Source organism: Solanum pennellii, chromosome 4 (assembly GCF_001406875.1).
Source record: "Solanum pennellii chromosome 4, SPENNV200".
Classification (NCBI taxonomy): Eukaryota; Viridiplantae; Streptophyta; class Magnoliopsida; order Solanales; family Solanaceae; genus Solanum; species Solanum pennellii.
The window spans coordinates 26,770,164-26,798,081 of record NC_028640.1 but is presented as its reverse complement, the minus strand read 5'-3'; the positions used below and the strand labels follow the sequence as shown (position 1 = coordinate 26,798,081).

Genomic DNA, 27,918 nt, shown 5'->3' with positions numbered 1-27,918 from the left:
TATTTAAGTAATTTTTCCAAGCAAATTCCCAAAACAAAAGCTCACATCCGATATCAGCCAAACCAAACTCCCTATATCACAAGGTATTTGAATGGACAAGATAGCTTCTGGTATGAAAAGAATTCCTAAGACTGCTTCATGCCATAAATTGCAAATGAAAGAATACCTGAATGATGTTTTCATCAATTCTTCGTGGAAGATTTTCCCATATCACTTCTCCTTGTCTTAAGAATTTCCATTCTTCTACCAAAAATCTGCCGAAAAAGTCTCCAGGTTTAAGAAGCTTCCAGTTCAAAATGTTATCTTACCGCGAGTTTGAAGAGAAAATTGGTTATAACAGAGTAAACCTCAAGATTGTAATATTCAGATTATGAAGCTACAACACTGTAAAATGATCAAAACGCCGCAATCGAAAACATCCAAACAATAAATATATAACCAAAGTACGAGAACTTGAAAGAGACCAGACTTCTTAGGCATGTTGAATGGAAATGAATTAGCACGGATATAGCCATGCAAGAATTCCCATTTGTTATTAGGGTCTTTCCTCCTAACCTCCCAAGTGTCACTAATTTTACCATGCAAATTGATCAGCCTGATAAATTTCCATTTCTGTCCCGCCAAGTATGATAACAGAACTCTAATTTCTGCCCCTTTAGTTCTCAAGCTGTCACTAATTCATGCTTTATTTCTATATTGTAGCATATCATAAACAAGAACAATATAGCACAAGAAATTTTGAATGGTCAAGTTATATCTTATACAATCCTACATTCAGAAATAATGTCAAAATGGTTCTGGCATATGTAAATTTTTTTATGACAAGTGAGCCCGCAGCCGCTACCCTTTGGGTGCGCATAGGGTTAAACCCCCGCTCCTAGTAGCTCGCAAATTACAAGAGAGGTAACCCTCACTAGGCAAGATCGGTGCGACGAGCTCGACAGAGGGCCAACCCATTGCTTAGGCTGGCAAGGGGTTTTGAACTTGAAACCTCCAACATGGAAGTCCCAAGCCCAAACCACTGGACCACACCCTCGCTGGCAAGGGGTTCTGGCATATGCATTATTATCAGGACAATGGTGTAGTCATGGCAAATCAGAAACAAGATGTAGCTGCAGTCATTAATAATAACAACTCTGAATCAGAACTACAATTTACAAAAAATAGATTCTGCAGCATGGAAGTCACGTTGTTAAACAGCAAACGACAGGGTTCAGCTTACTTTCTTATGGTAGCAAAGAGGGACTTGCTGCAGTGAAGACCTAATAAATCCAAGTGAAGTAAGATTGGCCCCACTTCATCTTCTTTATCTGGTATGCAAATTATAACCAGGCTCCAATGAAGACTACAAAGGAGAAGAACCAACACAAGGACATCAATAGCAACTCAACAGAAATAGTATAAGAGGACAGAGTAATGTTAAATGCACCAAAACAAAACAAAAATAACTTGGAGCGAAGTCAATGAACTCTTGGGCCAACTACCAATTGATTATTCCAATTTGTGAAAAATTATGATCTCTTAGTTAGTCATTAACAAAAGATATAAATCACCGGAATTTACCACTTGTAGAGAGTTCTCTTTCCATCATTAACAAAACTATTATACCTCAACAAAAAGTAGTTCCCTATTCAGTGTTCTCCTTTTGTTGTGTGTGTGCGTGCGTGTGTGTGGGGGGGGGGGGCATGAGCAATGGCTAGACATGTTCACTAAGGACTACCAGCTAAACTGATCAATCATCATTGTACATGGACTGTACAGCCTTGCATGAAATTCGTTTCTCTCAGAGGGAAGATAATACCTTGCTCAATACAGCCTCTTTGAGCTTCTGGTAAAAATATGTATTGAAAAAGTGATATTCATCGACATCTGCATGATGTTTTGTCTTCTGGAGGTACCTAACAACAAAACAATGCAATTAGGGTATAGCAGATAGAGAAAGTCGGTGCAAATTTCATCTTGCTCCTTCTAACAATCAGTGTTATCAAAGGAAAAAAGCACAAAAAAGCTCTAAGGTCCATGGGGGCTTTAAACGCAAACAAAAAGTGAGCTTTAATGAAAAAAGGCGTAAAGGGTGAAAAATACAAAATAAAGTGAAATATCAATTGTTTAGTGTCACTTCTTCATAGAGGCTCATTGGCAAGGAAAAGTTTGCCTTAGAACCTTGATGACGATACTGAAGCGCACATAAAGTGAGGTGAAACACTCAACACGTTTAAAACCTTGATGAGTTTTAGCTTTTTAACTTATAAGCTACTTTAAAAAAAGTCAATCCAAACACCGCCTAAGTCTAGGTCTCCGTCCGCTTGCCTACATTACTAGGATATTGGAACAGTTTCTGATTTCACAGAAAAAGTTGAAGGGAGAGTTATACCTTCTGGAACCGGAACAATAACTACTATAAAGTAAGAAGGAATAATCCCTAAAGCAAAGGCTCGGAAATTTATATTTAAAAAAAGGGATGAAGTAATCGGAATGACAAGTGTTACGGTTGTGGAAAGCAGAGAACATCAAAAATATCTATTTATAACATGCAACTACTTCTATAATGTTAAAATATAATGATACATTTGATAAAAAGAATATAACGCAAGTGTTGACCAACTTCATGCATCCCAGAAGTTAATTTCATTCTATAAAGATGTTGAAGAGATTATCCAAACCAGCTGCTAAAAATAAAGTCCATAAGCAATTTTGTTAGTTAGTTAGTTGGTATTTATTAGGCGGCTGACTAGCAATAGTACCAAATGATAGCTGATGTTGGTAAAAGGCAAAAAGATATTACAGAGGTACCCATCAAATACAAACACAAGATTAAAGAAAAAATAAATAATTAATATATATATATATATATATACACACACACACGTATATGAAAAACAAATGGAGAAACGTGAGAGAGATGAGCGTGAGAGAGAGTTAAAAGAGGTGAAGTACTTTAGACTTAGTCAACTAGGAGACTTAGTCATAAAAACATATTAATTAATAAATAAATAATAATTAATAATCTGATTTTCCTTTTTAGATCAGCCATTGATTAATATGTTTTTATGACTAAGTCTCCTAGTTGACTAAGTCTTAACTACTTCACCTCTTTTAACTCTCTCTCACGCGCATCTCTCTCACGTTTCTCCATTTGTTTTTCACGATTGCTCTCTGCCTAAACAACTACAATAACAGAAAAAATTACTAGAGTTCTTCACACTTGGAGAACTCACACGAAAATATAAGAAAACAAGCCAAGTGAACACGTTAGGCAAAGAGAGGGTTTTTCCGTCGAAAGTTTTGTGTTGAAAACTTGGCTTGGACGTGAGTTTTGGAGAGGGTTTGGGCAGCAACTTCAAGGTTTGAACGTCAAAATAAGATATGGGTTTTCTCTCTTGGAATCCTTTCTCCAAGAGAAATTTGTTTCTACAAAATTCAACGTATGAAACTAGGGTTATCCCCTTTATTGTCGAATTCCTTGTCCCTAGTCTCCTTCCGATTTCAATCTAAATTAGGTTAGAAATCATGTTGTTAGTATGGTTTCTGGTAACTAAGTGTGAAATATGATGTTCTTTGTGATTTTGTGTTTGCAAATAGCAAGCATGTTCAATGATGTCAACCGAAAATGATGTGGTGCAATGTGTAAAATGTTTGTTGCTGTTCTCCGTTTTGAAGCCTTAAAATGGCTTGTTTAATGATTGGAATTAAGGTACATAAGATGTGTAATTTGTGATGTTTAAATGAAGTGTAAGGTGGCTGATCTTAAGTGGAAAAATCTAAGTTAAAACAACAATGAATCTACACTTAAAAACCCGTTAAACAAGTTGTGAAATTACCACAAAACGAATGTATAAATGCTGTTAAATCAAGGCTAGAAAATTTAGTCAAATTTCCAGCACTTGGTGATGGAGTTTCCGCCAGAACACTTGAGGTATGAGAAGTTTAAAATAAATTTAAAACATGTGAGGTCAGTGGGGATTGAACCCAAGACCTCACTACATGAAAGCTGGAAAAAAAAATGAGAGGTGTGGGATTCGAACCCACAACCTCTCGACCAAACAAGAGAGTAAAGAGAAATTTTAAAATAATAAAAATAATGAGAGGAGTGGGATTCGAACCCACCACCTCTTGGCAGAATGAGAAGGTAAGGAGAAAATGTAAATTAAAATAAGGTGAGGCTGTGGGGATTCGAACACACAACCTCTTGAATGGATGAGAGAGTTAGGAGAAAAATAAAGGAGAAAATAAATGTGGAGAGTGGGGATTGAACCCACAACCTCTTGGATAGGTGAGAAAGTTAAGAGATAAAATAAAAGAAAATAATGAGCTTGTGGGGGATTGAACCCACAACCTACTTGCCTTAAAACGAAAAAGGGGAGGAGAACAAGAAACAAATATTATGGGTTGATGGGAATCGAACTAGGGTCTCCCAAATCTGAAAAATGCAATTATCAAGTTTAAAATAAGATTAAGTGTTGTTCAAGGGATTTGAAATCGGGTTCCCTTGCCCAATTCCGTATTGACACATAAGTCATACGTAAATATATATTCAATGAATGCTGCCTCTAAAGATCAAAATCAATATCTTGGCATATCTACAAGATCATAAGTCTTGTACCATATAATCTTGGGTAAATATGAATCACTTAGACAAACTTTGAATGAAGACTCATGGCTTGTATGTGTTGACTCATAAGTCTAGCATAAGTTTAAAAGTAAGTGAACCTAAAATGTATGTGATGAAATGATGTAAAACCTAGAAGCGGTTAAGTAAGAGTGTGAAACACACTAAATGGCCAAGTGCATTGGCATATGATGAAATGAACATTCACGTGAAAGGGTGAGTAATTATGAAGACCAAATGTGCTAAAGTTAATGAATGTGGTGACAACATGATAAGAGGCTAATCTAAAAGATGAGAGCAATCTCAAAAGAGCCTAAATAAATGTTACCAAAACGTACTCACCTATGAGAGTGTAAAGTTAATGAAGAGACCAATCTATACGAACACTCTAATAAAAGTATTGAAGTTAATGCATACTTAATACTAATGATGAGATGAGAAATCATCTAATGAGCTATGATGTCCTCATGCTAGAAACCAGCTTCCATGAGGTATGAGTTGAATGTAATGGAACTTTATACTGAGCACCGATAGGCTAGCTATGAGAGATGATGCCTTCTTTCGGGAAGGGCGGAGGTTCACGTAACTCTCATGAGATGAGACTGTCCAGCATGACGGGTATGGGTCTCCTTATATCTCCTAGTCTTCGAACCTATACTGCAAATATAGGGATCTAGCAGGGTTCAATTCCCATGTACGCTAGCATGTTTTGGGTCACTTTGGCCGGTGATTCCACCTCTTTTCGGTGTAGGGGAGACACTGGATTTCATGAGGCTCACATGATTTATGGCGGTTAAAGTTAAAGTTCCCAAAAAATGAATGAGGTCAGCCTCAAATGATGCACATAATGAAATGAACGATACCAAAGGTGTACGGATAGGATAATCAAGAGGTGAGCTAGACTTAAAGTAAGCAACCCCGATGAGAGTCTTGAACTACATCCTAGGTATGACTGGTGATTGCACTACTATATGAAAGAATGATAAATAAAGTACGTATGAATGAATGAAGCAGACTCTGTGTTTGCTAAAGAAGGATCCCTAGTTGAGGTCCCATATGTTGAGCCCTCATTTTGGGAAGTCCTAACGTCAAGTCCATGATCCCAAGGTCTCATGGCATATGAAAGAATGATATGAACTACGTGATATGATATGTGAAATATGTTATGTGTTTTTTGCAAAATGGTAAGTTTGATGATGCATGTTACACTCAGGTCCATTGACTTTCCTGATCCAAATTTGGCAAGTCCACTGACTTGACTTTCCATAAATCATGTTGTTAGGAAAGAGCTATTCTTTCTCATGCATGTCCTTAGTGTGTGCTCGCATATACCCATACTTAGCACAAGTGTGTACTAGTTCCATACAAATATCTACTTTTAGGTGCAGGTGCAGGTGGACGTTAGATCTTACAGTACGACGTTGCAGCTATCCGGACGTGGAGCTTTCATCCGGACTTTGTAGGTCCTCATGCTTTCGAGGCTGTCTACTGTTATTATCTAGCTTATGTAGGCTTTAGCTAGTGGAGCATGTTCCACTAGTGTTTCATTTCCCATTTCATTTCAGACTTCGTATTGGTGCCGTTTTGGCAAGTACACATTTAATGCAGCTATAAACTATTTCTTTCATTTGATTATCTTAATGTTAGATGGTTGATTGTGAACAATTATGAGTTTAAGCATAATGTTTTATACGAATGTTAAATAACAAAAAGTTCAAATTTTCCGCAAAAATTAACCTAGATGAAGTAAAGATGACATATGTAGGCTTGCCTGCGACCTCTGAGAGGTCAACGACGCCGGTCTCGTCGGGGTCTAGATTCCGGTCGTGACAAAGTTGATAAGAAATGATTAAAGTGTCAAGAATGCCTATGATTAGACCGGGTTCACACGGATTGATGCGCGTAGAACCAGGCCTCTGAACCCTTGCAACAGCCAAGCCAACTAACTTGGGGAGTTAGTTGAGCTAGGAAATGTTGGGTCTAGCCATGTAGGGCCCCCGAATATGAAGATTTGCCCGGATGAGTCTTTACCAGACTTAAAAAAGGGAAAATCTTAGGTTTGGAGGGTCTTGGGGTAAAATGGTCTTTTTCTAGGCTAAGGGTAGTATCATAATTACCCTAAATATACAATTAATTATTTAATTAATAAAGTGGAGGGGTATTTTGGGGAGAGAGGGTCGAAATTGGGCTCTTGAACTGAAGTCTTGCTCCACCCGAGTTCGAACCTAGGTGGAAACAATGAATTAAAGTGATTTTTTATTTAAGCTATTGAATTAATGTAATTAATTAATAATTATTATTCATTATCTGATTTAAAATAAAATAAAAATCATATTTTATTAAATAAACAAAACCTTATTGACTAAGTCCTAAAACTAGACTGCTAAGCCTCCTAGAACTCCCACTCTCTCACGTTTATCTCTCCACTCTCACGCTCAATCTCTCTTATTCTTTCTCACGTTTTTTTTTCTGCCAAAATAAGATGCAAAAGCAGAAAAATAAACAAAGTTCTTCACCCTTGAAGAACTCACACGAAATCACAAAAAAACAAACATTTCGCACACTAAGCTAAGCACACTAGGCTAAGGGAAGTTGTCATTCGAGTGGAGTTGATATTGAGGAGGCTTAGACGTGTTCCTGGGTGAAGTTTTTGGGCAGCAAGTCAAGAATTTAATGTCAAAAAGGTATGGGTTCTATTTTCTCTTGGTACCTTTCCCAAGAGACCCCTTAAGGTTCAGAATATTCATTCTGAAAACTAGGATTGTTCCCCGTTGCATATCCCTGTCACTAGCTCCCATTGAATCATAGGTTGATTATGTTTGCTGGTAGAAAACTATGGATGAAACGTGTTTTCGTGATGATGATGTGTTTATATGTATGTTTGGAATTATGTGACTTATGTTGATGTTTCCGAAAATGTAACTACGTGTGTGTGTGTGTGTTGTCGTGGCTATTATTCATGGTTTAGGACTTGAAATGGCATGATAGTTCTTTATATTTCATGTACACATGTTGATGTAAATGTGATGTTCATATGAGTTGAAATGTGGCTGATTTGAGGGATAATCTCTTGGCTAAACAAATCCATGAAACGCACCTAAAACGTTCTAAATGCACTACGAAATTCCCCTAAGAACTAAGGTGTAACTTGATGAAAGGATGCTGAAATATTAAAAGAAAATTTCCAACTTCTAGTGATGAATTTCGGTTAGCAAAGAGGGTTCAAAATGTTGAAAAAAATGAATTAAAACAAGTGAGCTCATGGAGGATTGAACCTGTGACCTCACCATGTTAAAAACCATGAAAATAAAGAAGTAAAAAGAAATGTGATGAAGGGGATTAAAAAATAAGAAATGAGAGGAGTGGGATTCGAACCCACCACCTCTCAATCAGATCTAAGGAAGAGTACAAGAAAAAAAAATGTGAGGCGTGGGAATCGAACCCACGACCTCTAGGCAGTGAAGGAGAGTCAAAGGAAATGAAAGAAAGAGATGTGAGGCGTGGGAATTGAACCCACGACCTCCTAGGCAGATTTAAGGAGAAAAACTAAAAGAAATTAAGGAGGGGCTACTGGGGTTCGAACCCACAACCCCTCGGCCAAAGGAGAGAAATTTAAAGGCAATGAAAATAAAAAGTAAATGAGGTTATGGGGGTTCGATCCCACATCCTCTTAGTTCCATTGAGCGAAAAATGAAGAGAGAAATTAAGGGGAAAATAAAATGAAGGCATTGGGGCTCAAACTTGGGTCCCCAAGCCGTATGGATCAAACCAAAATGAATAAAAAAAATGTAAGCTTTGTTCAAGAGATTTTAAAACCGGGTTCCCTTGCCCAAATTCCATATTGATACATAAGTCATACTTGAATTAAATGTTCAAGAATAATGCTGCCTACTTAGATCGAAATCGAGATCTTGGCATACATACAAGATGCATAAGTCTTGTACTACATAATCTTAGGAAAATATGAGTCACTTAAACGAACTATGAATTAAGCCTCGTGGCTTGTATGTATAGACTCATAAGTCTAGCATACGTTTAAAAGTAAGCGAACCTAAGATGTATGTAATGAAATGATGAAACCCTAGAAAGGTTAAGTACGAGTGTAAAAATACACTAAATGGCCAAGTGCATTGGCATATGATGAAATGAACAATGAAATGATGAAATGAACAATGAAATGATGAAATCCTAGAAGAGTTAAGTAAGAGTGTGAAACACACCAAATGGCCAAGTGCATTGGCATATGATGAAATGAACATTCACGTAAAAAGGGGTGAGTAACTATGAAGAGCAAATGTGCTAATGATAATGAATGTGGTGACAACATGATATGAGGCTAATGTAAAAGATGAGAGCAATCTCAAATGAGCCTAAGTAAATTTACCAAAACGTACTCACATATGAGAGTGTAAAGTTAATGAAGAGACCAGTCTCTATGAACACTCTAATGAAAGTATTGAGATTAATACACTTAATACTAATGATGAGATGAGAAATCATTGAGCTATGATGTCCTCGTACTAGAAGCCAGCTTCCATGACGTATGAGTTGAATGTAATGGAACTTTATAAAGAGCACTGATAGACTAACTATGAGCGGTGATGCCTTCTTTCGGGAAGGGCGGAGGTTCACGTAACTCTCATGAGATGAGACTGTCTGGCATGCCAGGTATGGGTCTCCTTATATCTCCGAGTCTTCGAACCTATACTGCCAATATAGGGATCTGGCGGGGTTCAATTCCCATGTACGCTAGCATGTTTTGGGTCACTTTGGCCGGTGATTCCACCTCGGTGTGGGGTTTCATGACACTGGATTTCATGATGCTAACATGATCTATGTCGGTTAAAGTTAAAGTTCCCAATGAATGAATGAGGCTAGCCTCAAATGATGCACATAATGATACGAATGATACCAAAGGTGTTAGGATAGGATAATTAAGAGGTGAGTTAGATTCAAGTAATGGCATTAGGTCATTCTTGGTCATTGCACAACGAACCCAATGAAAGTCTTAAACTACATCCTAGGTATAGCTGGTGTTTACACTTGCCCATGAATGAACTGAAGTACGTATGAATGAATGAAGCAGACTCTGTGTTTGCTAAAGCAGACTCCCTAGTTGAGGTCCCATATGTTGAGCCCTCATTTTTGGGAAGTCTTAATGTCAAGTCCATGATTCCAATGTCTCATGGCATACGAATGAATGATATGAACAAGTATATGTCATATGAATTATGATATGTGTTATGTGTACGTTGTTGTGTGTTGTGTGCAAAATGTTAAGTATGATGATGCATGTTACTCTCATGACACAATTTTCCTAATCCAAATTTGGAAAGCTCATAAACTTTCCTAATCGAAATTGGAAAGCTCACTCACTTTCCTAATCTCAATTTGGCAAGTCCACTGACTTGACCTTCTACAATCAATCAATCATGTTGTTAGAAAAGAGCTATTCTTACTCATGCATGTCCTTGGTGTGTGCTTGCATATACCCATACTTAGTACAAGTGTACTAATCCTATACAACTCTAAACTTTTAGGTGCACGCACAGGTGGACGCTAGAGCTACAGGATCAACGTTGCAGCTATCCAGACGCCGAGCATTCATCCGGACTTGGTAGGCCCTCATGCTTGCCCATTTACATTCTAGCTTAGTTGTAGGATTGAGCTAGTGGAGTATGTTCCATTAGAGTTTCTTTCCCGTTTTTGTTCAGACATTGTATTGGTGCCATTTTTGCAAGTACATCTTTATCGTTATAATAAACTGCTTCTTTTATTTGATGATCTTAATGTTAGATGGTCGATGGTGAACAATTATATATGTAATAGAATGTTTAGTAATCATGTTAGGAAACAAAAAGTTTCAAATTTTTCGCTAAAATTAACCTAGATGAAGTAAGAATGACGTATGTAGGCTTGTCTGCGACCTCTGAGAGGTCAATGACGCCGGTCTTGTCTGAGGTCTAGATTCTAGTCGTGTCAGCTAAGCTCTATAATTCACATTAGACTAGAGATTGCTTTAATTGGAACAGAAAGTTGGAAAACATCTCTTTGTTCAGAAGGTGAAAATTTTCTTTGGAACTGACACGAAGATTCTTTAGTTTCATTCTTCTTTTCCTTTATAAATTTTTTTCCTTTTTCTAGGGGAATATTCAAAGGAACCTATTTTCCAAAATATGTCTAATCTATCTATTCATCAATCAACAATGTAACTATAAGAAGAAATATTTTGTTGACTCACCGGATGTAGAAATTCATTATAGTCGATGAAAAATATGCTTCAGGTGCTAGAGATTCCATGTCCGAACAACAAATTTCAACAGATTCGGGATCAACCCTATGTCAGTGCAAAAACAATAAATAAATCATAAGCAATCAAAAAAATGGTACTCCCCACGGTAATAAGTAATGCATAGTGGATCAATAAGCTTGTGATTCATGTCTACCATATGAATATTACAAACGTTTTTCTTCATGGGGGTCTCAAAGATTGGGTATATACGGAGCAACAACCAGCTCTTGTTGATCCGAGAAGATATAGGAGGTTGGTAGAAAAAATTGCACTATCTCAATGCAACTCGACCTGACATTGCTTTCCGGGTTAGGGTTGTAACTCAGTTCTTTGATTATCCTTGTGACAACCATTAAAATGCAGTCATTCGCATACTTCCAGACATAAATCTTCTCCAGGAAAAGGAGTACTTTACAAACACTCAGGACATAAGCAAATGATTGGACACACAAATGAAGATCAGGCAGAGCCACCCTCTGGCAAACGATCTACCTCTGGGTATAAAGTTTTAGTTGGAGGAAATTTGGTGTTCCGGGAAAGTAAGAAACAAAATGTGATTGCTCAATTAAGCAAATAAGTTGAATAATGGGCTATGGCAATGGTTACATGTGAGAACTTAAATGGACCAAGCAACTATAGGAGTTAAAATTTGGAAAAACAATGAAATGGAAATGCAGATTGGGCAGAGCCACCCTCTGGCAAACGATCTACCTCTGTTATTGAGTTTTAGTTGGAGGAAAATTGGTGTTTTGGAGAAGTAAGAAAAAATATGTGGTTGGTTGGTTGCTCAATTGAGTGTAGAAGCTGAATAATGGGCTATGGCTATGGCTATGGCAATGGCTACATGTGAACTTATATGGATAAAGAACAATAGGAGTTAAAATTTGGAAAAAATAATGAAATGGAACTTGTGTGCGATAATGAGGCTTCACTAATACACTTCAAATTGCATTAAATCCAACATTTTACGAGAGGAAAAACACATAGATATTACTTGTTATTTAGTCGGAGAAAAGATACTCTGATGAGACATCACTGCAAAGTTCGTGAAGTCAATTGATCAACTTGTAATATATTCACCAAGTCTTAGCCAGTCCTAGAGCAAGTAAATATGTGTAGCAAGAGCAGTATACACGATTTTTATGCACCAACGAGAGAGTGTAGAATCCTTAAGAATATTCTAGAATATATAAGAAAATATATTAGATCACTTGATTTAGTCCTATTGTAATATAGTGATTTCTTTCTTTTTTAAGAAATGTAAACATATTTATTTAAGTTCAATAGCTTGAGGGAATAATCAAGTCAAATTCTCTCTTATTGTTTCTTTTGTTTCACATTACTGATCATTATTCCCTAGTGAACTTCTAAAGGATATTAAAACAACAGAAAAAAGGAGGGGCTATGTGGTTAAAGTATATATAAGTTCATCAATCAATGTATACCTACTGTAACTAACCACCTCCCACCCCAAGGGAGGAAGAGAAGGAGAGAAAGAAAGAGGTAGTGGTGCACTAGAATAACCATGTGAGTAGTCTTTAGCATGTGAATATTGATAATCAACCAAAGGTATTGCCTGAAACTGTAACAATGTCGTACACTAGTGACCGATTTGGGTATAGGCCCGCAAAACTGTAAAAATGTGTCAATAAGAGTCTAAGACTTGTTATCTTATATACTCAGCATTTCTCCCGTGTTTTGTTGATGTTCAATTTTCCTAGAATATCACATACACCTTCCCTTGCGTATGCAACATCCTCTTTGAGATTTGCCCCACCATCGCTCAAGGTTGTACGCAGAGTGACCCGGATACCATCTACAATAGCCTAGCCCACTGCTGGTATTATCCACGTTGGGCCTAGAAACGCGTCACTGCGCTTTAGGGTTTGTTTTCTTATATACCCTAACATTTATCCCGAGTTTGTTAATGTGGATTCCTAGTGTCGCAGAAGGCCAACAGCAACTCCCCAAATACCAATGCAAGTTTTCATATTGACAAAAAATATCTACACGCTTACATGGAAGATAGCCGGGATAAGATAACTAAGATACATAAGAAGCCTTACATTTGCATGCCTTCGAGTATATGAAGATTGTGCTTGAGAGGCTTTATACCTGCAAAAAAAAAAGATCAAATCAGTAGCAATCACATTTTCGTTGGTTTGATTATTTATAATAGGACACCAAAAGGTACAAATTGCAGCAAAGGAGAGGCAGGAAAAGAAGAAATGACTAATTAAACACGTCAAAGTTTCATGGCTCATGGATATATAGCAAACACGTACAACAAATAATTCTAAATGTAGCTTGAAGATCACAAGTGCTTCTTCAGAATATCCAATTAATATCATGACAGAAATGATCTCCTGAGTAACTTTGGACTCGAAAGAGAAATTCAAGAGAAAAAAAAAAGAACAACTACTATTACTACACCTCAATCCCAAACAAGTTGGGCTAAATATGAATCCTCACTTTCATTTGAGATCATTTAGTATCATCATCATCATCATGCTAAACAAAATAAAATAAGAAGATAAATATTAATAACAATAATATTAGAAGTTATTTGACAAGTCTAAGACCTATCATCAATTAGTAGTGATCAACTATGTGGATCCTTGTGCCCTATCTTTGGCTGAGTCTGCATTGATACCAATAATTTATAGGTCTTTCGAGACAACTTCCTTCCATGTGATTTTAGGTCTACCTCATCCCCTTTTAACACTTTTACTTACCATAGTTTCAGATCTACATATCAGTGCATCTGTAAGTTAATTTAGAACATGTCTAAACCATCTAAAGCAACCTTCTTGCATGTTATCCTCAGTCTGTGCTACTTGCACCTTTTGAATCATTCAAAAACAAGAAAAAGTACACATTCTCTAAGCAAAGGGTTCGGGTCGATAAGAGATGGGATAATGGGGGTTACAATTACTCTATCACTTAACCAGATTATGGTTCATTTTTTGGTGGATTCAAATTATGAACACTATTCAAAATTAGTGTTCATTTGCTTAGGTAAGCAATCAATCAGGTCTATTGAACCGATAAGCAATCCCATGGGGGTGGACGATCAGCATTCCCATGGGATTGCAGGATAGAAATCCTATCCTCCCTGAAAATGACACAAAACACATCTCTTACTTAGTGGAAACTGGAAAGTACCTACAGCTCCAACCCTACGGTTGTGGGTTAGAGTCACCATGTTACCTTATCAAAAAAACAAATAGTTTACTCTAAAAATAATTCTTAAATCCCTTTTCACAATCATCTAAAAACAATAACCCCCTTCAACAAGCCTTTTGAATGTTGAGGTTAAGTCATGTGCCTTTTTTTTAAGTTTAAAAGTGAGAGATTTCCTCAACGTTGATTAAATTTATGTTGTGGATTTTTTTTTCTTAAACGTGAATAAAATATTGCTGAATTTTTTTCCTTAACAATGATGCTATATGCTGCTTATTTATTTCGCCAAAATCTTACCCCTGATTAAATCTGTCTGACCCGGACTGGAAATATGGGAAAGAGGTAGTGAAACAAATAGGACTGCGGTTATATGTCTGTTTTATGAGAAGATGTTTGAAGGCGGAATTTTTCGCCACAAACATCTTATTGGTACTTATAGTGATGACACACGATATAGAAAATGCATGAAGATTGTGGAGGAAGAAATAAAAAACTATGTTGAGGGAAATGGGAGCTAAAACGTCAAATGCTTACATCAACTAAATGTGACTAATCTTGATGATGATGATGATGAAGAAAAAAATGGAAGAAGATGAAGCTATTGATTTGTCGCTTCTTGCAAAATCACAAAAATGGGCAAGAATACAATAGTCTCTTCAGGTTTTGGATCAACATGTAGGAAAGGTCCTTTAGATAGTTACTTCTCACAGAAGCCAGGAGGTAATGCAGGGAAAAATGATAAAAAGAATTGCATGATGTTGCCAAGGATATTTTGAGGGATCATGCAGTTGCGAGTTTTTTACGGTAGGTGGAAAAAGCAGGGATCACCTTCAATTGTGTCAACTATACGGACACTTTTAGAGCGTTCATTGAGGTCATAGGCCAATTTGGTTCAGGGATGAAACCCCCACCACCACCACCACCACCACTTATCATGAAGCAAGAGGTCCTTATCTAACTAAAGAACTGGAAGAGACCAATTCTAAAGGAACATAGGGCAGAATGGGACAAGTTTGGATATTCCATTAAGATGGCTAAGTGGATGGCAAGAATTGGTAAAATGACGATGTGTTGGTGAATTCTCCAAAAGGAAGCTTTTTTCTTGAATCCACTCAGCGAGTGAATTGTCTACATATTCCATCAAAATGTTCTCCTTGTTTAGAAACACAACAAAAAGGATTGGAGAAAAGAATGTTGTTCAAGTTGTTACAAATCATGCAAGTGAAAATGTTAATGCTGGCGATATGTTAAAGGGAGTGTTCCCGCACATTTATTGGACTCCATGAGCAGTTCACTGCATAAATTTGATGTTCAGGAACGTTTTCAAGAAAAGACCCTTCACTACAGTTTTCACTTAGGCAGTAAGGGTACATTCTTACATTGTTCAAAGGCTTTTTTTATTGAATATGATGAGGAGATTCACAAAAAAAATTAGTGAAACTTGGCAAGACTAGATTTGCTACTGCTTTCTTGACCTTGCATAGTATGCACATGCAAAAGGCCAATTTAGACGCTTATTCATTTCAAAAAAAATGGAACACGAGTAATTTGCAAAAGGAGGTAGGGGTAGAAGTTGCACGTACGAATCTTTCTTTTACCTCTTGGAACAATATTGTTCATGCTCTTAAAATCAGTGGTCCCTTGATTAAAGTACTTCAGTTGTTGGATGGGGAAAAACCCACCAATGGGCTACCTTTATGGAGTTGGGGATACCATTGTTTTGGGAAGCGAGAAGCGGAAAAAAGCGACGAGGGCTTGCTTCACAGAAGCGAGAAGCGTGAAGCGCGCGCTTTTTTTTAAAAAAAGCAACATATAGTATAAAAATAAAAAATATTAAATAACTAAATAGAGGTAATATAATCTTAGATTAAAAGAAAATAGATAGTCAATAATACTCATAAGTCATAACATATAAAGCAAGAAAATCAAAAACATAATTAAATCACAAAGACTCAAACTCCTATTCTTCAACAAGATCCTCAAACTCTTCAAGTGCCATAACCAAGGGTTCTACTTGGTCATCATCTTCTTCATCATCAGAAGGCTCATCAACAAGGTTTCGACTTGAACTAGAACCTCCAACTCCTCTTTCCTTGCCCCTTAAAGTACTCCCCCTAAAACCTATAAATATCCTCCTCAACACCACTTGCCACAAAAACATCACCATAAGTGAGACTTTCTCCTTCGTACACTTCATGAAGAGAAAAGAAACTCACAGAGATGAAGCAAAGGCGAAGATTGTATATTTCAGGAGAAAGAAACTCACAGAGATGAACTAATAAACATCGGCTAAAACCTACCTGCAGTCGCGGTCGAGGTGTGAAGAGAGGCGCAGTCTCAGTCGCGGTCGAGGTGTGAAGAGAGACGCAGTCTCAGTCGCGGTCATGAAGAAAGAAGAAGCAAAAGAAGAGTCGTGAAAGAAAAATTAAGTTATATTGTATATTTCAGATTTTTTTAAAAAAAAACTAATTTATTTTTTTAAAAAAAAACCCTAATTGTCGCTTTTTTATAAAAAGTGTGCTTTATTGCGCTTTTGCCTTAGTGTCGCTTCTCGCTTCTTTATCTGAAGCGAGCGCCTTTTTCAGATCGCATCGCCTCAAGAGAAAGAAGCGCACTGGTGTCGCCTCACTTTGAAGCGCGCTTTTCACAACACTGGGGGATACAGATAAGAGGCTATTCAAGCGACATTTATGAGCATAAAAATGCCAAGGCCTTTGAGATAATTGGTAGACGGAGGGAAGATCAACTTCATTGCAATTTGTATGAAGTTGGGAATACTTTGAACCCATCACTCTTTTATGATAACTATGAGATGGATTTACTAGATAAAAAAGTGTGGAAAGGATTCCATGATTGTGTTGGTAAGTTGGTCGCCAATAAAAATGAGCAAGATACAATAGTGGATCTGGTGAGCAAGTGCTAAGTTATTTTTTGAACTTATTAGTTTTTAAATATTTGTTCTACTTCAATACTTAAATTGTGGAAGCTTTATCGTTTAGAATCTCAAAATTACAAAATATCACCATCAAAGTTCCAAGTCTAACTAGTAGCTCAACCGAATGTGAGAAGAACTAGAGCATGTTTGAACATGTAAGAACTATGAAGAAAGATCTATTATACTAAGATAACTAAACTATATCTCAATTGTCTTATCTCCTAATAGTTACTTCTGCAGAATCATACCAAGTAGAGGAATAGACTAACCCCTAAAGCACCCCAATGACCTAGTATTCAATTAATACAATAAAATATTGAGGCGCTATTACAATGCACGCAATGTAGTTGATCCAATTCTTTTGGAAAATATTAATGATGCTAATCAATGGCTAACCGGAGTCCCTGAGAGTCATGAAGACGAAACAATTTTTTTGGGAGATTCTGATTTCACTTGGGATGTTGCTGCGGAGGCAAGTGGTGTTGAGGAGAACCATTAAGGTTTAAGGGGGAATACTTCAAGCTTACACACGAAGAGAAGAAGTAGCTACAAGTCTATCCCTAATTGATGGAATTGAAGAATATGATGATGGAGTTGAAGAAGATAATTAGCGATAGAGAAACAACAGAGCAATATAGGATCTAGACAATCTTGTAGAAGAAGAATTTTATAAGAATAGGAACTAAATGTTGAAACTTGAACCATTAATAGCTTTGATTTTGTATGTCCTATGGTCTATGGAGGATTTTGTGATATCTATTTTTTCGTTTTTTATTTGAACTTCTGCGTACAAATATTGTGTCTTTTAATTTTCGTCTTTTGTTCTTTCAAACTGTATTGAAGCAAGCGCTTCACTTATAGAGTGAAGCAGGGCCTTGTCGCTTTTTTCCGCTTCACACTCCTCAAAGCACTGGACATGGGCCTTTCAAAAGATTAATTTACAGATGTTTGTAATTTAATTCTTTCACCTAAAGCAAAGATTGAGGAAGTATGGAGACAGCACTAATGTAATCTCAACTTTAGAAGATTTTTGAATAACTGAGGTTCAACGAATTGCTGAATTTTTCAAAGTTTGGGAGCCTTTTCAGGGTCTTAAAAGCAATGAAGACCAAGTCGTTTGGGAAAGGAAACAGTAAGAGTTGCTAGACCGGCAATTTTGCTTATTCTCTACTTCCAAATACTAGACTACAAGGATCTAATAGGCCTTCGGAATTCATCTGAAAAGTAAAGATCCCATACAAGGTGACTTGCTTTTTGTATCTGGTGGCAAAAGAGGTATGTTCAACTCGGGAAAATTTGAATAGAAGGGGTTTCCAGCTGTGCTCCAGGCGCTTTTTATGTAGAGCTGAATCTGAGAGTATCAACCACCTTTTTTGCTTGAACATGTGACAGATCAGTTTTTGTAGCTGTTTCTTAACATAGTTGGGATCAGGTGTGTCATGCCAGAGTCTACATGTTATCTCTTAAAGTGTTGGAACAACAATTGTGGTAGCATGAGTCAGAAGAAGTGGTGGAACATGGTTCCAGCATGCATTTGGTGGACTATATGGAAGGAGAGAAGTACAAAATGATTCGAAGATTGAGATGAATTGTACTTTTTGTTTCATTTTTGGTGTAAAAAAAGCTTATTAAAAGATGCAGAATCTTTGCTAGACATTATGGACTCCCTGTGAGTTAGAAGAGGGACACAGTTCTGCCTTTTGAATTGTAAATATGGCTTAAGCACATCCTTTGTGCTGACATTAATATACTGTTATCTTCCTTAAAGAAAAAAAGATCACTCTAATTTTGGGCCATTGGTTGCTTAGCTCTAGTTCTCTGATAATAACATTTTAGAAATGAACATGTTCTATAGATCAAACTAGAGACTATTTTATGCAGTTAAGTAGAAAGGAGTATTATCCAAAAAGATAATTGAATGAAATTGAATAAGGAACATCAGTACAGGAAAGGGTAGGGAGATCAAAGATAAGGCATCATCCACAAAGATTTCTGATTGGAACTGACTAAGAAATCTCAGTATAGAAAAAGGTCTGGCTTATCAAAGATTAGACTGCAGGAATTTCCTTTTTCTCATTGCTTGGCCATAAATTCTAAAGGACCTGATGCTTTGTGTTGCAAAGTAAATGCATTTGTGCTCCAGTTTATATTTATAACTACCAACTTAGAAATTATAGTTCTTTTGAAACTACTGCCTCAAACAGAGTGTAATTAAAGTATACAAGGATAGTTGCAGAATAAGAACTACAGAGATCAAATTGGGGAGCTACTGTGCAATCACATAATCATAGAAATGAACATTGTTCTGAGAGAGATATTAAACCATTTTTACATCCCTACACTCTTGTGCATGTTACTCTACAGAAAGTCAGCAAAGTACAACTGCTGAAAAGAAGCCATGTTATATTTAATACTCCATATTTCAAACTGAAAGTTGAGATTTCAACTCTGGGCCATCTGAAAACATTGTCCAACTTCCTGAAAAAGAATACTTTGTCAAAACTCTTCAACATATTTTACAGCAGTACATAACCTTTTGAGAAAAAGTCGCATTTAAAAAATACAATGGAGTCGTGACAAAGTATTCGTTTTCATGAAGGTTGACATAGTTTTCAGATGGCTCAAAGTGGAAATCTCAACTTTTTGTTTGAAATATGGAATATTATTAAAAAATGATTTTACTTCTTTTCAGCAGTACATAACTTATAAAAGCAAAAACTTGAGCAGCTTTTTTTTCGTTTCGAATTCAGATCTCTGAATTAACAGGAGCAGCTTTGACACTCCTGTTGATCTAAACAAAAAATTAGTGGACCCCATCTTTCACAATGAATCTTATGCAAATACACTAATTCCTAATGAGTTATCTCATCTCAAAAAACAAATTCATAATGAGTGACAGCTTCCAATAACAACCAAAATAATAACAGCAACAATAAAGTGACAGAGCAGAAAAACTATCTAAGAAGTTAGGGGAATAGAATAACCCAAAAAAACAAAACACGTACTTCTCCGCGAAAAAGCTGGCGATATTTTCTTTAGAACGAGTAGAAGGATCCCATCCTTTTAGATCAACATTCAGAACTTGTTCACCTTTGTCTACAGGAGACTTATAAGGTTCTTCCTGTGACAATAACTCTCGCTTGTATCTTTTTCTATGTGAAAACTGGTTGTTTGATGTACTTTTGTGGTCACATGGATTCAGAGCATATATTTCTTCTTGGAAAGCATTGGCTGGCTTAGACTCTGCCTGCAATTCAATAAGCAAAAGTAACAAAAATTAATGGTTAACTTCAAGAGGAAGAGAAATGAATTTAAGAATGAAACTGTACTTCTGCTTCCAACCTGTTCAAAAACCAAACAGCAAAGGTGGACTATGAAGAGGACACAGATGGTGAAGCCTGTGGCTCGAAGTTATAAGGTGCACCTATAAAGTTATATCAAACTTTAGCCTCTCCTTCTAGAACTAATTACATAAGTAAAGCAAATTAAAATGACAAATAAGACTCAGTTCTGATTCCCGCATAGTTACCCGTGTACATGCACATGCACACCAAATCCAAAGTCACTCCTGTTTGTAAGAAGAAACTCGCAATATACCAAGAGTGAACTATAAATCTCTTCAAGATGAGAAGTAGGCTAGACACACTAGGCATAGGCAGAATGTGTGCTCTTTATTCATGCATCAGTTTCAGAACTATATGGAAGCATGGAAATCAAGATAGAGAAAAGCTCCTGTAGAGTAGTAGAATTTAAACAAAAACTTAATAGAACAGTAACGAGTGCAGCAAATCCAAATACACAGAAGAAGGAGACAGTGAAGAAAACATAGCAAGTAACAAGGAAACAGTGCAAAGTCTACCAGAAGGAACCAAAAACAACAACAAAATAGTGCGACAATTAAAACACAATAAACAACATACTAGGATAGATTATTGAAAACAACAATAAACAATGATAGATATAAAGCAAGAACTACAATAGTACAAATAGTGCAATGGTAAACACCCACCCTAAGCAAGACAACACTACTCTTCCTACTAACCTTCTACCCTACTACATGTCCTCCACACCCTCCTATCTAAGTCATGTCCTCGGTAACCTGAAGTTGTGTCATACCCTGTCTAATCGCCTCTCCCCAATTGATTGTGTTTGTTCACCTCTCAGGAACTCTGAAGATTCATTGCCTGTACTCCCATTTTCCCCAAAGGAACTTCCCTTAATTAAAATATATAAAAACTTATAGAGTAAAGATATCAGAAAAACTTTACATAGTCCCAACTAGGAGTGGAAAATGAGTGGATCTAGTCCCATATGAGTCGATCAAAAACGAGTTAAAGAAAAAATGGATAAAGTACTAGACTCCACTCATATTTTAAATGGATAAAAATGAGTTACCCAATGGATAATATGGGTAAATAAGGAAACCCATATTATAATAGGAATCTTGTTAAAAGTTTAAAAACAAAATCTTCACCTTCCTTAAGGTGCGTGAGAAGAAGAAATTCATGTTAAATGACAAGTTTAAAACCGTGGAACAATTTTATTGGTCATTATATAATTAAGTATTATAATTTGTAATATATTAATTGTCATTTTTTTCTTTTTTTTCTTTATATTGGTGACCCCAATTTCTTTAAAGCTTTTTCATTTTTAAATTTTTTTTTTTAAGTTCTTCGCAAATTCTTTATCACCATTGATGATTTCTTAAAATATCCATCATACTATCATAAGAAGGAACTCTAAAAAGAAGTAAAAAATAGTGGGGAGGATGTTGATTTCCACCGGAAAGTTAATAATTTTAACTTAAAGTTCATGTTTTTATTTGAACTCGCTGGAGGATTCACCGGAGAAGAACACCAAAAAAAAATTATGAGAAAGATAATAGCTTCTACTGAAAATCCTATTACATTTATGCATAAAATTCATGATTACATTCCCTACATTTTTCAAAGATCCATCGAAGAAAATAATTTTCTATCTTTGTCTTCTTTAGTCTCGCCGGAGCACCACCTACAACCATCAAAACGTTGCTTTTGTCGCAAGACATCAACAACATATTTGATTTCACACACAAAGAATACTAATAAAATGCTTGATTTCATCCATACTTATCAATATTTTAAAAGAACTTCTATAGATCTGAAAGTTTCAATTTGTTTCACCGGCAAGAATGGTGCCTATCGCCAACTCCAACATCACTAAACTTCATAATTGTTTTATTGTCTCATGTTCTCTCTTCAAATTTCTTGTTTTCCTTCAATTTATGAATAATGATGAAGAAAGAAGAAATGGATTTTAAGAAGAAAGAAATGTAAGGCGAGAGGAGAAAGAAAACCTAGATTTCTACCTTTTGCATAATTCTTGAGAAAATATTAAGCAAAAATGGTTTCAAGAAATTAAAATAACGTGTCAAAACCCGTGTATAACACATTTTCACACAAAAACTGATATCATCTTCGGAAGGGGCATTAATGTCACTTTAAACAAGATTGAGTGTGTAACATATCTCGTCATGATACTTTAAGCGTGTGACTGACTTTTTGGAACAAGTTCGGGGGGAATTTACGTCTTTTCCCTTTGAAAAATAATAGTTGCTTTTTATTAAAAAAACAATTAAAGTTTCTTTCATCCCCACCAAATCAAAAAAAAAAATTCTTAATTTTTTTATTAAAAAAAATATTTTTAAAAAAAGATTTTTACCACCCCACCCCCCTACCAGTTTTCTTTCTTTAATGAATGAACATCTTTTACCCATTTACCTACCCTCTTTTAAATGGATAATATGAGTATTATTCATTTACCCCTTTTAAATATGTTGGGTACCTGACCCATTTAAAATGGGTAAATATAAGTGGATACCCATATAAATTACCCATTCTGCCACCCCTAGTCCCAACACGCACAAAGACCGGAAGTATTGACCTTATCAACAGAACAAAAGTCATGCCTCACGCACCCATCAAATTGGTGTCAACACAGAAGTAGCAAGGATGCTCAATTATATTATCATTGAAGAGGATAAAACATATTCTTTCGAAGGTGGACTGTGGAATAACTGAGAACATCATTATCATAATAAATCAAATCCCGAAACCACCTATACTATTGAACTAAAACAGCATGATTGTGGAAAAACAACAAAAATGCAGAATTTAATGTCAAGACTCGTGCAAATCCCATTATGAAACATAGATGTAATGGGTTTCAGTAAAGAGTGTTTTGCCATCTTACTATGGTGCTAGGGTCTGCAATCCAAGAAGGAAGAGTTGGAATGCAGCATCTCAGAATTTGGATTGGTCCTTGAAAAAAGAACTATTTATGAAGCGGAAATCTGAAAGAGCCGGAGGATCATTGGAAGACTGCCTTATTCTTTTTTGAAGTAAGAAGTTCTCACTGGCATAAGGCATCTGGATGGTGCCATATTACAAAGCAGAAGCTTTGAGAGCTTTTGGGCCAAAAACAAAAGCTAGTAAGCTTTGTAAGTAGAAACTAAGTTAGACTACACAATAAACATGGAGCCAACGAAGTCCACGAAATTGTGAATGACTCAATGCTATTAACAGGGGAGGAAAAGCTCCATCTGAATAAAAAAAAATAAACATTTAGCTTTTAGAGCATGAAGAGGAGTTGAAATCCGATCAAAACACCTGTGGTTTCTCTCATTCCAAATAACCCAAAAAATGACTGCAGGAACCATCCCCCAGACTTTTCTGATGGCTTTGTCAGCTCTCCTACTGTTTCAAAGTTCTTTTCAAAGGTTCTCAGATGCCTCAGGACTTCAGGCTAATCCAGACAAAAGCTCAATCTATCTGAGTGGTGTGAATCAAGCAGTTAAGCAGGAAATCTTATCTATTGTTGTCTATATGCAGGGAAAATTCCCTTCAAGTACTTGGGTGTCTGTGTCTCCCTATACTTCAAAAGGCTCACAATTGGCCAATATATGTCACTAGTAGATAAGATCACAAAAAAGATTAGGTGTTGGTCAGGAAAGTTATTGTCATATGCAGGAAGTGTTCAATATATTAAGTCAGTGGTCTTTGGTATTCAAATCTACAAGGCACAAATATTTGTATTATCTAAGAAGATATTGAAACTTATAGAGGGGATCTGCAGATTCATTCTCTGGACAGGGGCAGCAACTCTGTCAAGGAAAGCACTTGTTTCTTGGGGCATGATTTGCTACCCAAGAGCTGCAGGAGGGGCTCAACATCCTGAATCTTTCCTTGTGGAACAATGCTACTATCTGAAACAAATATGGGCTGTGGATCAAGTGGGTGTGTGAGTATTATTTAAAAGGGGAGAACAAGAAGAATCATACTATACCAGGTAATACAACTTGGGTAGTTGAAAAGATCCTGGATTCCAAAAAATACATCATGCAGGCTACTTGATGTTATCGGGACCTTTTAACTACATTCCAATCTATGGTGGTGGGAGGTAGATTCTCAATTAAGAAACTCTACACTCGGCTCATGCCACAATATCAGAAGATAAGGTAGTGTTCTTTAGCAAAATATTCATCCTAAACATAAATTCTGTCGATTGTTAGTCGTTTGGAGAAGATTATCCACGGTAGATAGATTGCTTAAGTTTGGGATTCATGTGACAATGGAGTGTGTATTCTGTGACACTGTACTAGTAACTTTTGGGCAAGTGGGCCCTCTTGGCCACCCACGACCTTGGCTTTTTAGAGAATCCCGCTCCTGTTTCGTAGGACTTGTAGCTCGGCAGTCCACCGGGTGGGTTTGTTTAATGCTTAGACGGTTAGCTTTCATAGGAGCATTGCTAGTTCCTGTAATAGAGCAACTTTTTTGTATGACTTATTGATGAAGTTCAGTATCTTTACTTGTAATAGCCTAGTCTTTCAGAACAGTTGTCCTATAGCTGCAAATTTTCTTTGAGAAGTAGGAGGTCAACTCCTATTTGGCTTGTACAGATTACTTTCGTACCAATAAAATTTTGTTCTTAACCACAAAAATGTTATATATTAAGCTTGCTGCCTTGCTCCATAGGATACAGGTGTCTTATGTAGAACATTTTTTCGCTTCAACACAATATTTTCAATGTAAAGAGGAGTGTGTTAAGAAGCTGAAGCGATCTTTCCTTTTTGTGTATGTCTGTATATTCTTGTATTAGATAGGTTCCCCAAGGTTGATTTGCTACTTCCACAACTTGGCATCATGAATAAGCTTAACTTGTGGATTTCATTGTTCTCATCAGCATTAATATTCAAGATTCCCTTAAAATGGAGCAAATAAACCATATGGACGGAAATTGTTAAAAGCGGCAATCGATTTATGTATGCTTAGTTTTTCGAGAAAAACTGAATTATTTGCAATGCTTCTTAATTATAAAAACATAACTTTCTTTCATATGACTGTAAACTTCAATTCTTCAAGTAATTATTTCAACCACATGAACTCACAAGTTGTTGTTGCTGCGAGTCAATATTCAGCTTCTCTAATAGATAGTCTCTCAATGTTCTGTTTCTTACTTTGTGATGATACAAGTGTCTAGATATAGATCATCAAGCAATTAGTGAACTGGTTTAACCGGCATTTAAGTATCCTATACTATTGAGCATTACTTTTTTTATTATCGCCTTGAAACTACAATCCTTGATATGGTCTTGATCTATCTTAAAATCTGTAGAAAGCATCTCACATGAAGACTGCATGAATATACTTGCTACATCTATAGCCAAAAAAAAATGTCTAGGCTGAGAAGACTGAGATAGCTTAATTTCCCAATCAGCCTTCAATATCCTGTAGGATCTAACATGTATCCTCCTAATCTGGTAACAACATAAATTTAAATCCATGGACCAGCTCTGCCCATCATATTGGTTTCTTTAAGAATATCTAACACCATGTAAAATAATAATACACCATGCTTGACTAGGTGATGTCAATGCCAAGGAGATTGTTTAAATGATCTAGATCCTTGGCTTGAAAATTTCTGGCAAGACGTTTCCTTAACTGGTTGACCTGCTCGGTCATTTTCTGTAATGAGTCTAACTACTATGTTGCTTACTATACCACCAGATAAGCACATTAACCAGGTGAAATATGACAATCAAACACTGAGCGATCTGCTTCACTGCCTTCACTACCAAAATTTTTGAATAACTATGCATAACTTTCCAATCCTAGCTCATAGAGAATGTTTTTAATCCATAAAAACCTACATTTTGCAGTAAATGGCACTCTACATAGTTTAGAACTCACTACTAATACTTCATACTTCTCTGAAATGCAAAAAGATGCTACATACTTTGTGTTTTTTTTAAGTCGAATTGGCCATAATGCAGATGCTACACACTGCAATTTAATAGCTATTGTCTTGTACAGCTGACTATAAAGCATAGGATAAATCAGAAGTTAGTCTATAATAGTATTGTAGCAAGTTATTCTGACTAGAATTTCACAACATACACCGAATGCACGAGCAAGAAAATACCTACAAGCACATAATGCTAGAAATGGAACTGCGAAATCAAACAGTAATAAACAAAGAGGAAATGAATAAAATTCAAAGTCAAACCTGATCGGAACCGACCCGTTTCCTCCATTCTAATTCATCCTCATGCAGTTTGATATTTGCCCTATACTTTTCACCTCCATCGGTAACCCAACACCAATGTTGCTAAACAGAGATTTTTTTAGCCTAGCAATTTTGTCGGTCAATTCTGTATCTGATAAATTCGAAAGTCCTCCTTTTAGCTCTTCTCCTTCCATGGTGATCGATTACTGTTTTTCAGCAGGCAGCCGTGGTAAGGCGTAGTTAACCACCAGCTCCGCCGGAGAGTCGTCGCTGTTGAATATCTTCTCCCACTCTATTGGTATTCCCTTAGCGCTTCCTCACCTTGAAGAAAAATGAAGTTATTGTTAAAGGGATAAATTCACAAACTTCTAAGGTGGAGAACAGAACCAAGAATTCTGTTTCTTCATCCTCAATCAAATTACGGTTAGCCATACAGGATTCTATTTTATCATCAATTTAATCCCTATTTTTTTTTCTGAAAATTCACTTTTCTCTTCGTAACACTCATCTCTCCTAATTAAGATATTAAGTTTACTTTATTTTCATTTCTTGTAAGTATTCTTTAAAGTTAAAATGATCTAGTGAATCATTGTATTTATATCAATTTGTATTCTGCATTTTTCTACTTTAATTCTTTATTATCTGGATCTTTAACCCCTCTCATCATGTATATAATCTATTCTCCCTTAAATTGATGACATGTCAAATCCATGTCATTTGTATCAATGACATGTCATAATATCTTTATTAACTATTTTTTAAAAATTATTAATAAAAAGGAAAACATTTAAATTTATATTTATTTCTTAAAATAAAATTTTGAAACTCCTTCATCTTCTCCCCATTCCCAACTTAAAACAACAAAAAAAAAGTATTCCCTTGATGATTGTATCTTCAAAATTGGGTTATTTCCTTTATTTTTTGTACAATTTTACGCATGTAAGGGTTTGATTTTGTCGTTGCACTTTTGTGGCTTTGTCTTTGTGACTTTCCCCTGTATCTCTTCCTCTCCTTTCTTTCTGGGCGATCTTCATCAGTCAAATGATGAAGAAGATGAAGGATGTATATAACACATAGCACTCGAGAAGCTTCCTCCTCCTTCAATCATCACAAAATTATCAACCTAAGTTGCCACCGTACCATCAGATCTGGCCGACGAGCACCGCCGCCGTCGACCTCTCCCTTTGCCGACGAATGAATGGACTCAAGGAGGTTTCAATGCCAAGACCTCTTAAAGACAATAACAAAAGTAAAGGAAAAAAAAAGAGTCGACCATGAAGATGGTTGAAAATGAAGGTTAAGATGGGTGAAAAAGCCTCTTTCAGTCGGGCTAGATCTGGTATGCTTTCCTTGCAT

General features: G+C 36.3%; 1 pseudogene; it reads right to left on the bottom strand.

Moving 5' to 3' along the window:
- LOC107016639 overlaps nt 1–27,096 on the bottom strand; it is a 28,561-nt pseudogene extending 1,465 nt beyond the window's left edge.
- Between the last annotated feature and the right edge of the window lie 822 nt (nt 27,097–27,918).